Here is a 13,138-nt window from a genome sequence, read left to right as displayed (position 1 = left end):
TATCAATAATGACATAGGAAACGTCCAGACACTGGACACAACCCAGTTTGATTTCATCAAATGCAGGTCATGCATACTTAACCAGGTGGACTTCTTTGAGAAGGTCACCAAAGCAATGGATGAGGGCAAAATAGTTCACACTACCTACCTTGACCTGACCAAGGCATTTGACACAATACCCCACTCGGGCATTGTTGACAAACTTGAGGTTAGGTACAAACCCGTATGTCACCTTGTGGATAGCCAGCTGGCTCACACAGGACCCAGAAAGTTACAATTGGGGAGTCAAGTTCTGCAAAGAGGCCAGTCAGGGTTTGGTCCTGGGAATATTCCTTTTTGGTATTTACTTCTCTGAAGTCAAGGCCAGTGTCAGTAGCCTCTGCATGAGGAAATTCGTAGATGATTGCAAATTAGGAGCTTTCATTGAATCCCCACTGGCACAAATGTTCTCCAGGAAGGGCAAATAAATGGTGTCAGAGCCATGGACTAAAACTAAATGCCAAGAAATGCATAATACCATCCATTGGGAAGTCATCCAGTGCTGGTAACTATCATATTGACAACACTCCCCTAATAGCTGACCCAGTAGTCAGGGAATTGGGGGGCACACACACAGACCATAATCTAGCCATTGACCATCGTGTGTCTACAGTAGTGAGGAAATCATTCTACATTGTGCAACTTACTAACAAAGGTATAGCATCTAGATCCAAGGAGGTCACTGTTCCAGTATATTTGACATTCATCAGACCTGTTATTGAGTACAGTGTCCCCATTTGTATGTACCTAACCAGGCATATCCAACAACTGGAAAATTCACAGAGGTTCCTCACTGAAAGAATACGGGGCATAAATAACACGCCGTATGCAAACTGCCTCAAGGCCCTATCCCTGTATTCTCACTCTTACATGCTGTTAAGGGGTCTGGAGATTTATGCCTGGTATAAAAGACATTGTCAGACCCTACTTTGATGGACCTCTTGCATATCCACAAAACAAACAGCATCAGAATTTCCTGTTCTGAAGACTTAAACCTTGTCTGTGGTATTAATAGGACCTACTGGAGAGACATGTATGTATCCCAGAGACTAACCCCTTCTCTGGAACAGGCCTCCCGTCCATGTAAAGCAGAGTTTCTCCCTAAGCCAATTCAAATGCAACTTGAACAGTTAGATTGGAAGCAGGAAAATTATCCATGGTTTGGCACCTATGTCTCTAATGGACACAGAAAACATGTAAATGGTTCATCTCCCAGACCCCTGCTTACACTTATCAACGGTATGAGAACTTGTCAGAGTTTTGGGATGTGAGGCTAGGCTTCAAAAGCCCCTTGTGGTTTTCGGCCTAGTAAATACCTATGAATATACCCCCCTGCACATACAGACAACCCTTAGTTACCTTCTTACTAACATTCCCCATCATACAGGTATCCAGAGATCTCTGGGACAGAACTGGATTGGGTTGCACAGCTAAGCTTGTAAAGACCCTGGAGGTTGTTAGCCTAGTATAAACCTATGAAGCCATCTCTTGTACCAAAGCTAGAGCTTAAACTGCTTTATGATGAAAAGCTGCAGGCGTTTTCCCAGTCAGTGTTTTCTCTTCAACATTTCTAGTTGATTTTCATTCAGGTTCTCTAAAGTTCTTCTTTATTTGCATTGAGGCAGTGCACTTACTAGCTGAATTTTACGCAAGCTGGCTGAGTTACTAGCTCTTATTCCTAAGTTTTTTTTGTTTTTTTTTTTCACACTGGGAGAGCTCAAATTAAGATGTTGATCAGTGTACAGCTATCTTGGAAGTTCCCTTGTTTGTAATCTTTTATTAGGTCTAACATAATTAAAATACTGCCTTCCTCAAACTATTTTTGATGCATCAGCCCTAGGCATAGGGCATATGTGAAATTTTAAAATGCTGTTTAACATCCTGAAATCATTACAGAACCTGTTTTCCAAAATCAGGTTTTGAACTAGCAGTGTGGGTCTGTTCCACTCACGTTTAATCTCCTCAATTACCCCTAGCTGAAGCTTTCCTTTTTTATTACATCTTTTTGTACTGCCTTTATTTGTGATGCTGGTATTTAATAGGGATTTAAGTTAACCACTTCTAGTGTCAGTACAGTACAAGCCGCGGTGGTACAGCGGTAGCGTTGTTGCCTCACAGCAAGAGGATCTCCTGTTCGATTCTTAGCTTGAGTGCCTTCTGTGTGGAGTCTGGATGTCCTCCCCACAGTTGAGTGGCCTCCGAAAGACATGCGTGAATAGGCGTGCCTTCATTGAAGGTTGGGCATCGGGCTGGCAACTCCGCATCATAAAAGTCTACTGCCAATCATTAGCGGACTGGAGTTCCGCTGTGGCGACCCCTAACCTGGAAAAGCCGAAAAGACAAACAACAACAACTTCTAGTGTCAGTGCAGTGTTGAAACAGACATGTTCTTCCATGAAGTTCTGAAAGCATATCCTTGTTCTGTAACAGAAATTTTTATTTCTTGTTTCTTTGGTTTGGATAGTTTAACGTGTCTGAACTGCAAGCATTAAGGTAATTTTTCTTTCTTTATCAGATTCAGAAGTCTGTGTTTTTATACATCATTCCACAATTCCTGAAAATTGATATGGTATAGCTTTTCTAGTTTTCTCTTTTCTGACTCTGCTCTACCTCATTTATTCTCTCTGCTATTTCGTAACAAGCCCTGCCATTTAGCCACAATGTATTTTGTGCTAAGCCGGAGACCAAAACCAACACTTGTTCTCCAGCTATAAATCGCCAGGTCCTTGCATTTTTGTTATATGCCCTGGTTGTATACCTCATTCCATGTGTTCCTGTGCTAAGGGCTTCAGTGCTTTGAGCCTGTCATTCTAACCTGTGTTGTGCTCTTTCACCTTTTTACAGGGTTTAACTTGTACCCAAATTTTTCTTGCAATATGTAATAATCCAGAAGCGTATTTTCCATATAATTACTCAAAAGGACTGAAGCCCGTTTAATCTTGTGGCATTTCTCTAATGGTAAATAGGACGTATAATATTTACTGGTTACAGTTTTTGCCATCTTCCTCAGTAACTTGGATTTTAGTGCTCTGTTGAAATTGTGCCAGTCTGTCTGGGGGTGGTATACTCAGGATTTTTAGTTTCTTGATATTAAAATGTTGGCACAGTTGGTGCGTAGTTCTATATATTAAAGGAGTCACTTGATCATTGAGTATTTTCTTTGTTTTTCTTACCCTGAAAAAGAAGGTCATAGACTAACCATTAAATTTTGAAATTTCATTTAGCTTCCTGAAATCATTACAGAACATACTAATCAAAATCAAGTTTTGGGACTAGCATTGTGCATCTGTTCCTTTCAGTTTTAGACTCCTCAGTTAGCCCTACCTGAAGCTTTTCTTATATCTTTTACAAGTTCCTGGCAATAGATTTATTATTAGATATGCATAGTGGGATACCTTCATGATATTTAATTGTGTAGTCTAAATCACCCAAAATATATTGAAATCCACTGATAAATTTCAACAATGGCCCAATAATGTCTATTGCAGTATATCCAAATGATACCCATGTGATAGACATTGGAATAAAGGATTTTTAAAGTGTAGATGATGATTGGTCTTCTGGTGCTTATGGCATTCAACACAGAAGTTCTCAATTTCTTTCATTTATTTTTGGACAAGTAAAGCATTCTCAATTATCTGTACTTTTGCCTTGTCCATTCGCTGGTATCATCCTAACACATGGTTATATGCTAATCTCATCCATAGGTTTTTGAAAGGCTTGGGGTCTGTCACCTTGTAAATCAAAGTATTGGTTAGAGATAGGAACATGTTCATCTTCTTCCGTTACACTTACAGCTACATATTCCTGTTCTTTGCTTAAAATTTCACCTAGTCTCCACCTTTGAATTCCCTGGTTCTAGCACTGCTGTTATCCACTCCTTTTGTGTAATTCTTTCCATATGTTCTTGTACTAGGGGGAATCACCTCTTTTAGCCTGTCTTGTCAACTTATAATGTGGTTTGTGACAGTTTTCCATGGGGATTTCACTTCTTTTTAAAATTTAACAAGTTTATGTAAAGGTCAGCTAATCCTGGGTTTTCCTTAGTCATTCTGTTGTAAGATAGAAAGCTCTGCCACCACCAAAACAGGTGGTGATGCCTTAGTGTCTAACTCTCCCAGAAGTAGCATCTCACAAAAGTGTTGGTTAATGTCAGCTGCTGTGTGTATATCTGTTTTTCTTTTTTTTTTTTTTTTTTCCTTGGTGATTTTCTTTGTAAACATGATGAATAGAACCCTATTTCTTTTGCATAGAGGTCCTGTATTTTGGATCAACAATGTATCATCTGTGGCCTGTTCAAGTTTATTTTGTCCCTTGGTATTTCATACCTTCTTCTTTTTCTTGTCTTCTTTAAATTGCTCCCCTTCTGCCTCAGGTTGAGTAAACACACCACCTTAATTTATCCATCTTCTGTAAGCTGCTTTCCTACAGCTAAGGCTTTCGAGTTTTCCCTTTGATGTTTGGTTCTTACACTGACAGAAATGGGTTTAGAAAACTCATTAAGTACTTCTTCTCCCTCTTTGACTATCCTAGTAGTAATACAATTATTTCTGCATTTCTTCTCAGCACTGCTGCATGTAGTTCTCTATTTCTGGGAAGTTTTGTTTTAGCTTGAGAGAAAGTTTAGAATTAGGTTCATAGGTTTATACTAGGCTATCTGCCCTAAGGCATTTATAAGCCTAGCCCAAATTTTTGTGGCTTACGCCACCCCTTATATGAAAAAATACTGTGCCCATTAGTTTGTTGTGCCTCTGTCCAGCAGTGATACAGAGATGATTCCCGGGGTAAACCTACGATCTCCCATCCACAGGTCAAGATTTCTCTTGAACAGAGCCAGCGAGGTGCTCTGCCTCACATGGACCGTGATTTTATTCCACAGCATAGGGAGTCTCTGACTGATAAATCTATCCCTCCAGCACGTCCTGTTTATATCCGTGCTAAGGTTTAAGTCACTTGCTCTAGTGGTTTTGGTGGATTTGGATTTTTTGAGGTGGAGCATGTCCATTAATTCCGACATGGCCTTGTATGTCAGGCACATGTCACCTCTGAGCAGAAGGTATGCGACTGAATAGAGCTGGAGTTTCTTCAATCTGGCAGCATATGACAGATTTTGGAGTCCCTTTATCCTTTTGGTGAGGAACTTTTGGGGTCTCTCCAATTGCTGCAGATGTCGGGTGAGATACATCCCGAATGGGGCATTGTACTCGATCATTGGTCTGATAAGTGAAGAGTACAGGGGAACAATGACCTCACTAGATCTGGATGTGAATCCCTTCATGATCAGGTGGGCAATGTAGAAGGTCTTTCTAACCACTTTAGCAACGTGAGTGTCAAAAGAAAGGCCACTGTCAACCTGGGTCCCCAGGTCCCTGATAACCTCTTCTGTGCTTAGTGGATTGCCACCTATATGGTAGCTTGGGGTTACCTTGTTTTTCCCGAAGGGTATGACTATACATTTTTTGGCGTTTAACTTCAGGCCATGGCTCCGGCACCAGCTATCTGTTTCCGTGAGTCCCTTCTGAAGGATATCCGTGTTCGATGCACTTTCCACTATGGCACCCAGTTTGCAGTCGTCTGCAAACTTTGTCAGCCAAAGTCCTCCCATGTTGGCCTGTACTTCTGAGAAGTAGATGCCGAACAATAGGGGGCAAAGGACCGAGCCCTGTGGGACACCACTCGTGATGAACGGCTTGGAGTCTGACATAGCACCAGCAACTCTAACCCTGTGGGTTCTGTCCTTAAGCCAGTTTGCAACCCATCTTGTGACATATGGGTTTACAGTTAAGCTGGTAAGTTTTTCTACAATACCCGAGTGGAGTATTGTGTCGAAAGCCTTTGCAAGGTCAAGGTAGGCTGTATGGACTGCCTTTCCCTCATCAATGGCCTTGGTGACTGTTTCGAAGAAGTCGACCAAGTTCAAAAGGCATGATCTTCCCTTGATGAAGCCAAACTGGGTCGGGTCCAATGTCTGCAAGTCCCCTATATCTTTGTTTATGAGCTCCATTATGATCCTCTCCATAGCTTTGCAGACTAGACTTGTTAAGCTTATGGGGCGGTAATTACCAGGGTCCGTAGAGGCACCGCCTTTGTGGAGTGGGACCACAGTTGCCGTACGCCACTCCTTGGGCACGTATCCTGTGGTAAGGCTGAGATTAAACAGCTGCCTTATGTGCGGGTTTAATTCCTCATTTAGCTCGTGTAGCACACAGCCGGGGACACCATCCGGTCCCATTGATGCTGTGTTTTTAGCTTTAGAGAGAGCAGCTATCACCTGCACATTTGAGATGTCTGGGAGGCTACACTCCGCTGGGATAGTTATCTCTCCTTTGGGGGGGAGAGGGGGGTGAAGTTTGCAATGAACCTGTCTGCCAGTATGTTGGCAATGTCTGTGGGTTCAGTGATTTTTGTATCATTTTGGACTAATTCTGAGCATATCTGGGAGTTTCCACCCAGGTTCCTAACATAGCTGAAAAAGGCCTTATGATTGTCCTTTGAATCCATGGCAATTTTTCTCTCAAAATTGGCCTTAGTTGATTTTATGAGTGCTCATATTTTTTTACTAATAATGATCAGGGGTGACTTCCCTTTTATGGATTTTGTTCTATCATGTAATAGCTTTCTCCTCTTATTGTAAAGTTTGTTAATGGCTGGGGTCCACCAGACTGGACGTTTGCCCTTTGTGGAAAGAGTCTTGGTTTTATTTGGGATTGCCTGATCCATGCAGTCCTGGAGGTGTTCATAGAAGGCATTTGTAAGGGCTTCCGCAGCTTGGGTTGTGGTTTCCACTGGCTCAGGGGCCTTGAAGGATAGCACACCAGTCTTGAGTTGTGTGAAGTTTGCTTTAGAGAAGTTCTTCACTGTGGTCTTTTTTGTTTGGGGTGGGGGCGGGATGTGGATTTCCAGTGAGATTAGTTTATGATCAGATCTCACCAATGAGGGATATACTTCCGGTGTGGAGCATTTTGTCCCCATGTTTGTGATAATGAGATCTAGTATATTTTCTCCTCTCGTGGGAACAGTGACTAGCTGTTCCATGGCATTTGAATTTATGAACTCCAGGAACCGTTGGGCTAGAAAGTTAGGGCTTGAGTAATGTTCCCAGTCTATATTCGGGTAGTTGAAATCACCCAATATGATGGTGTTTGGAGATACATTTATACCCTCCAGTGTCTTCAGGAAGGCTGTGTGGGGTTCCTGAGTTTGAGAGGGTGGCCTGTAGCATGCTACAATTTGTAGAGCAGTTTTGCCTATGGTTAGTTGCACCTGGATGGTTTCCGAAGCTTCGTGTATTGCCACCAACCTGGAGGTGTGGATATTCTTTATGAATATGGATACACCCCCTCCTTTTGTGGTGTGGTCCGGGTTTTGGGGCCGGAACGCATGATATGAGGTAAAACCTAATAGTGCCGGGGTGCTCTCAGGAGCCTTGAACCAGGTTTCAGTTACAGCACAGACATCGATGTTCTCCATACTGAGAAGGGCCTTGAATGCGTGCATTTTGAGATTTAGACTTCTGGCATTGAGCAGCATTACTCTCAGTTTCTTCCCATTTTTGTTTTCTAGGGTGGTAGGATTAGAATTTGAGCCTTGCCTAAAAAAGGCACTATGGCGGTGGCAAGAGCCTTAGCCAATATCCGGAATCCCAGGGGTGACAGGTGCAAGCCGTCCCTTGAAGCAGCGTGGCTTGTCAAGCATGTCATCCCAGGCAGACAGACACTGGATCCCCTTTGAATGACACCAGACATTAAGCCAATTGTTAAAGCTGATCATCTTGTCTCTATATTGTGGCATCATTCTTGGTGAAGGAAGGATACTGCTCAGGGTCAGGGTCATACCTGCCTGGGCTACATAATCAGAGAGCTCCTCTATGTCTCTTTTCATGTAGTCCAGGGAGGTGCGTCTCAGGTCGTTCACACCAGCATGGACAATGACTGTGTCATATTTGTACTTGCTGTGGAGTGACCCAAGTGCTTGTGTTATGTGGCAGATTCTAGCGCCCGATAGGCAGCTTACTGTGACCCTCTCCTTGTTCAGCCTGGTGAGTGGGACGTCAGTGTGTCTGACTATGGAGTCACCTATGACAAGTATGTTTGGTGTTGTGTTTGGCCTTAAGGGCTGTGACTGCTTTGCACACTGCTTTTGTGGTTTATGTGTTGCTTGTGGGGTGTCTTGAGGTAGCAGTTGTTTGGGTGTCTGCTTTGGAGGCCTCTGCTGTTTAGGTAAATTTTTACTCAGAGCCTCCTGTATGTCTTTGTGTGTTTGTGTTTGATTCAGTGGTGTGGTAGCATTATGTGAGGCTGGTTTTGTGGTGTGTGTAGTTGCCTTCTCCTCCTGTCTGGTCTTGCCAGTCCTGAGTTGAGAGAGCTCAGCCTCCAGTTTGGCTAAATAGCTGCATCTCTCGCAAGTATTTGTGTTATGTGGGAGGAGGAGAGGGTTGCCTGTGTACATGAGGCAGTTATAACATTGCCTCAAGATTCCCAGATCCACCAGCTGGACCGGAGAGAAGATTGACAATTGACCTTTGGACATGCTAGAATAATATTGGGAATTCCTTAATAATTGAAAACAAGGGCCAGTGGGGAGTGAGGGTGTAGTGCTTTTAATTTTTAGTGCTGACTTATATAATTGCTTTAGTGAGCAAGTGCCAGGTAACTTTGTGTTTCAAGTAACTAAATGCAAAAACGACAAACAGTAACTTTCTTTCAAGTGAAACAAGGAAATAAGTACAGTAAGCAATGCAGATATCACTAGTGATCCACAGAAGCGCTGAGAAGCCGCGTATTAGGTGGAATTAGCTTCCAGGGAAATAACAAACAAACAAACAACAAGCATATAAACAAAGCTAGATTCAGCAGGCCTGGATCTAGTCTATGCTAGAGCAAACAAGGTGTACCAATTTCAGTAAGATACAGTTCAAATATTCAGGCACTATAAACCTTTAACCAGAAATTCCCAGCTCAGAAGGGCAGAGTCCAGCCTCTTCTCCCACAAGAGTGCAGACCACGAACCTTCTTAATGTAAAATAACTGGCCTGAAGCCCAAGTGCCTAAACCAGAACTAATATACTTGGACACTGGGCTCTCAATCAGCAGTTCCCAACTTAAAAGGATGAAAGCTACCTGTCCTGCCACCACAGTGCTTGCCACAAACCTTCCTAATGTAAAACAACTGGTCTGAAGCCCAAGTGCTTAATCCAAAAGACTTAGAATGATAGCTACACTTTAATCAAGTTACAACCAAGCAGTAATAAATACAGTTGAATACTTTAGAGAATGTGAAGGAATGTTTAAACTGGTAAGCAGCCACGGAAACAGTCTATTCCAACGATTCCAAACTAAAACAGCAGCAGACAAAAAATTCTTCAAAACGTAGCTTTTATTCACATAAAACGAACGAACTGGATAAGCGCTTTCACATACACTATGTATGCTTCTTCAGATCCTGATTCTTGTGAGTGTACCACACATTTAAATACTCTATATCCATCAGTTAATTAAAGTCAGTTATTCAATAAACTAATTAACTAGTCACTTAACCTTTTAAACTGATAGTTACAGGTACTGCATAGCTTTTCTCTGCAAAGCATATGGTCAGGTTACAACAATAAAAAGTTATGATTCTAAAACTAACTAGCTTTTGTAGCGCTTCAAATGTACAAAATATCTAATACTATATATTGGATCATTTCAGAATTAAAAATGCAAATATGGATATAGAGTGACATAAAAAATTAATAATGCTAAAATAAAGCATTGTTAAAAACAAATAGTGATGTGTAGTATATCAATATATATGTGGGCCTCATAGGTGGAGGTTCTATCCCTTTGTGAATTTTGGGTAGACCTTTAATTATTGGTATTCTGGGACATTCACTAGAAAAATAATCATATAAATTTTTTCCAATCTGTTGGCACATTAACATATCATAGAGATTATCAGCTATGTCTCTACAAATCTTGTGAAGGGTGTCCTGTGTTATAAATTATTTTGTTCATTTATTATTTCATTTTTATTTATTTCATAGAATTAATTTTACATAAATATTTATTAATTTATGTATTGAACATGGATTATTCTCTTTTTATATTTCTGTAGTATTGATATACTACACATCACTTTATTTGTTTTTAACAATGCTTTATTTTAGCATTATTAATTTTTTATGTCACTCTATATCCATAATTTGCATTTTTAATTCTGAAATGATCCAATATATAGTATTAGATATTTTGTACATTTGAAGCGCTACAAAAGCTAGTTAGTTTTAGAATCATAACTTTTTATTGTTGTAACCTGACCATATGCTTTGCAGAGAAAAGCTATGCAGTACCTGTAACTATCAGTTTAAAAGGTTAAGTGACTAGTTAATTAGTTTATTGAATAACTGACTTTAATTAACTGATGGATATAGAGTATTTAAATGTGTGGTACACTCACAAGAATCAGGATCTGAAGAAGCATACATAGTGTATGTGAAAGCGCTTATCCAGTTCGTTCGTTTTATGTGAATAAAAGCTACGTTTTGAAGAAATTTTTTGTCTGCTGCTGTTTTAGTTTGGAATCGTTGGAATAGACTGTTTCCGTGGCTGCTTACCAGTTTATACATTCCTTCATGTTTATAGACTGTGACTGGTAAGCTAATTTGAGTAGCAAGTGATTCATATACTACTTTAGAGAATGTCTGGATTAGTGCTCAAGTTACACAAACAAAGCTAGATCCAGCAGGCCCGAATCCAGTTTATGCCACAGCAAACAAGGCGCACCAACTTCAGTAAGAAGCAGTTCAGATATGCATGCACTATAAGCCTTTAACCAGAAATTCCCAGCTCAGAAGGGCAGAGTCCAGCCTCTCCTCCCACAAGAGTGCAGACCACGAACCCTCTTAATGTAAAATAACTGGCCTGAAAGCCCAAGTGCTTAAACCAGAATTAATGCACTTTTAGAATAACAGACACTGAGTCCTCAATCAGCAGTTCCCAACCTAGAAGGATGTAAGCTACCTGTTCTGCCACAACAGTGCAGACCACAAACCCTCTCAGTGCAAAACAACTGGTCCGAAGCCCAAGTGTTTAAACCAAAAGGCTTAGAATGAGTTACACCAAGCAGTAATAAAAACAATTGAGTATTTTTAAGATGATGCAAAAGTAAAATGAAGTAGGTAGAAACACAAGTACAGTAAAAGCAGATGAAATTTTTTTTTTTTTTTTTTTTTTTTGATTTTATGTTCTGCATTATCCATGCTTACTAACTTCATTTCCTTAACTTACACCCTTTCAGTGAGTGTTTCCTTCTCTCAAATTCTCCCCAAAAATGCTAATGGGGGTGGGGGGGCTTTTCAAGTAGCTGAAAAAGAATGTAAACTAAAATTTAAAATCGACTGCAACAGTGAAGGAGTGGTTTATTTGGCTGTCAGGCATGTAGTGCTTTCTACATGGGAAAGTCTACTGTAGATTAAGGGACAGGGTTTACCAACATGAATATGCCATCAGGAAGGGACAAGAAAATAATGCTTTAGGGAAGGACGTTTGTGAAAATAGGGCTCATAATTTTGCTTATGTGGCCATTGACAAAATGTTGTCAGATAATAGAGGGGGACCCGTAGAATTATACCTGGAGAAAAAAAAGCCTTTAAATGGCCAGGACTTAATGAGGTGTTCTATCTCTTGATTATTAAAAATAAAGGCTTTGAATAGATAGTTTCAAGAATAACAAAGTATTTATTAATACATTTTTACATGAAAGTGTCTTTAGGATGTTTTATGGAATAGTGTAACTCTATTACAGTTTTTAAAGTTTTTATGGTTGGAAGGAGATTTTTCATTTGGGTTTGCATCAGTCATTAATAGTTTTTTTGGAGGTAAAAATTAATGGAGTAATTGTTTTAATTGAATAATTGATTGTGGTATTTAAATTCTGTGTACTTTTTGGGAAATTTGTATCTGAGGAAATTGAAAGCTTTATTTGGACGAAGGTGATAATATAGAGATTTTATTTAGTTGCTGGTTTTGTTTTCAGCCATTTTTGCTTGTTTGTGTTTCTCTTAAATTCTGCTTCAACTCATTGCTTTATAACATTTTCAGGCTACAGTGATACTTCTGTTCCCTGCTTTCCAGCTCTTCCAAACTGCAGTATTTTAATGTGCAAGTCTATTTCTGCTGGAACTATTCTTATCTGTTTAACTGGTGTAGGTTATTCCTCTGATGGCATCCTTAATCAAATTGTACTTTTAGGGTGTTCTAAGACTATGGCTTGTTAGATTCATGCACTCTAATGAATGTGACTGGTGTTTGCTACACCTCAACAGACTTTCTGAGTTAGGCAGAGACATGTTTGCAGACTTACTCCCCTGCTGCTTCCCCACCCCACATTATAAGGGTGATCAATCAAAATAGGTACCTTCTTCCCATTACCTCCACAACTTTTTAATATGGGGAAAATATCTCCCAAATCCATGTCATATCTTAAAATGGGAACAATAGCAACATGATGAACTAATTTCCCAAACCCAGTTTGTATTTGTAGCTGAATAATTAAATACTTTTTGTGAGCACCTTGAATACATGCTACTGTTACTGCTTTGTTAGTAATAGTTTTCTTGTTACATAGATAAATGTTACCATACAGATCGAGTGTAATAGTCCTTGCATTTCTCTACCATTATTTAAGACACTAGAAGTAACTTGACAGTTATATAGTAACATATTGCAGTCTCCATTATTCTGGAAGAATCACATTCTGGGATAAGTAACATTACCAGTAGCAGGTTTTTCAGAGGTTATGATTTTCAGTAGTGTAACAGAATTTCAGTCTTAAGCACAAAATCTAGCAATGTGACCCTATTTCCACAATGAAATAGAGTATGTTTACAGCTTGTTTGGTACCATTATTTAGCACAGGCTTTAATACAGGTTTAAACTGCACAGTTTTGTACATAATTTCATGGCATAGCATTTTTCTATTTGCACAACAATACTTTCAAAGTCTTTAGGGTCAATGTGACACGCATCTTTTGTAAAGCAGTAGATAAGATTTGTCAACTGCTATAATTTCTGTTATTTTATTCTTACTGTGTTGAACCTCTAACTCTAACCATAAATTA

At 40.0% G+C, this 13,138-nt stretch overlaps 1 protein-coding gene across 1 annotated transcript in view; it reads left to right on the top strand.

Annotated features, from left to right (window-relative positions):
* The window catches only part of IL11RA (interleukin 11 receptor subunit alpha), a gene marked incomplete in the record, with an annotated part of 3,068,236 nt that overhangs the window by 2,253,255 nt on the left and 801,843 nt on the right, over positions 1–13,138 (top strand).

Source organism: Protopterus annectens, chromosome 1.part1, assembly GCF_019279795.1.
Source record: "Protopterus annectens isolate FY-2018-M chromosome 1.part1, PAN1.0, whole genome shotgun sequence".
NCBI classification, from domain to species: Eukaryota; Metazoa; Chordata; order Ceratodontiformes; family Protopteridae; genus Protopterus; species Protopterus annectens.
This window is presented reverse-complemented; position numbering and strand designations above follow the sequence as displayed.